Below are 1808 nucleotides of genomic sequence, written 5' to 3' on the forward strand. Positions count from 1 at the left end.
TGTCAAAACTCAATTATGCGTACAACTCAAAAAGTCGTGTACGATTTATTTGCATCTGACCTTAGGCCTTGACAAAACATCTCTGCATATATTTGTTTGATTCCGGTGAAGGAGAGGCAGGATGGGCTCTGCAGTTAGGCGTAAATAAAATGTATATATCAGCCAAAATGAAACATAAAATATTGGCATATCAGAACCTAAATGGTGCATCCCTGCATATAACGTATAACAGTGTGTCGTCATGTGAAGATGATGTTTTGGGGTTTTAGAAAGATTCCACTTTGAATACACACGTTTATTCCGGATGTTTTTCCTCCTTCCTCCACAGTGGTGTGGTGTGAAACAGAACTCCATCTGCTGTGTACATTCACCTATAAGCCAAAAAGAAAAACTGAAGAGAAAGCTGTTGTTACAGATCAGTGAATTTCAAACATGATGCCGGATTTTACGCAACTAGTGAGCTCGTAAAAGGCCTTCTAAGAACACTGTAGCATTCTTTTTTGAAAAAAAAAACATGTTGACATTTTTGTATCATGGCATATCCCTTTAACTGTAAAGCTTTAATGGGGAGTGGCCACTTTTGGCAAGGCCATTCGTCTCCGCTCACATTCCTGACTCAGTTTCCCCGAAAAGTCTCTGTTTATGCGTACCTTGAAGCAGCAGGGGAGATATGAGAGGGGGAAACTGAAATGACCCAAAGATGTCTCTGCTGTTTGTTCACTCTGTCGCTGTTTCATGGTGGACTCTACAACCTGAGTTGATTAAGGGATGGCTGAAATTTGAAGAAAACGGAAATGATCTTCTTAGCCAGCTCTGACCTAATATGGACGATGACTTTGCATAAATTGTACAATTCTTATCACCATCTGCCAGAGACGAGAGAGAGAGAGAGAGAGAGAGTATGAAACTTGTCTGCTGCTGACGTACATCCTGGCTCTTTTAGAGGAAGAGAACGTCTGGGGACAGAAAGAGAATTTGTTTGTCTGTCCTTCAAATGAAAGTTGGATTAAACTGAGCTGTTCAGGAAACGGTGACAGTATGAAACTTTTAGAGCACTTAACATGAAACAAACAGAAGACGCCCAACACGTTGCTTAAATATCTGGTGTAAAACTGCAATTGAAGAAACCTGTTTTTGCCAAATCAACTTATATTAGTAAGCAGCTGGTTGTGGGCTGTAGATAATGATCCCTTTACTTAGAGGAAGAACGTCTATATTTGGCTTTAGCTCTGATCCGGGGTTTATCAAACAGAGCTCCCAGTGTTGCTACTATCCTGTGATACAATGCACTTGGAATTTTCCAGGTGTGACACAATCCAACTATAGTAAAAAGCTATGTTGTTTTCAATATAAACTAGGCATTTTTAGGAAAAGAAAAGCTCTTTTCCTAACATCCTGGCAGCAATAATTCAACACGTTTTTTGGGGGAGGGGGGGTTACAGGCCTTGAGGAAGCCTTAGCCAGCGAATGTTCAAAATTTGGTTTACTCCATGCTTTCTTTGACCTTCACAAATAGATGTGAATGACTGATGAAACTTTACCAATTTTTTCAGACTTAATTTTGTAACGATTTTTTGCATTCTATTAATTTATGATATACTTGAGTTGTGAACCATGTGCTGCAGTTTAAAACCTCCCGCATGGGCTCTTAACAGAAAAAGATGAACTGATTGTTATTGGCATCCTGATTGGCTTGAGAGGTTTCACATTTTCAGCTGCCTGAGATAAATCCTGCCACTGTATCTGTGCCAGACCTGGCATGCTCCCCCATAAGACATCCAAAGTCTAAAACAGTTTTGTAAACGGCA

This window comes from Symphodus melops, assembly GCF_947650265.1.
Source record: "Symphodus melops genome assembly, chromosome: 2".
Taxonomy (NCBI): domain Eukaryota; kingdom Metazoa; phylum Chordata; class Actinopteri; order Labriformes; family Labridae; genus Symphodus; species Symphodus melops.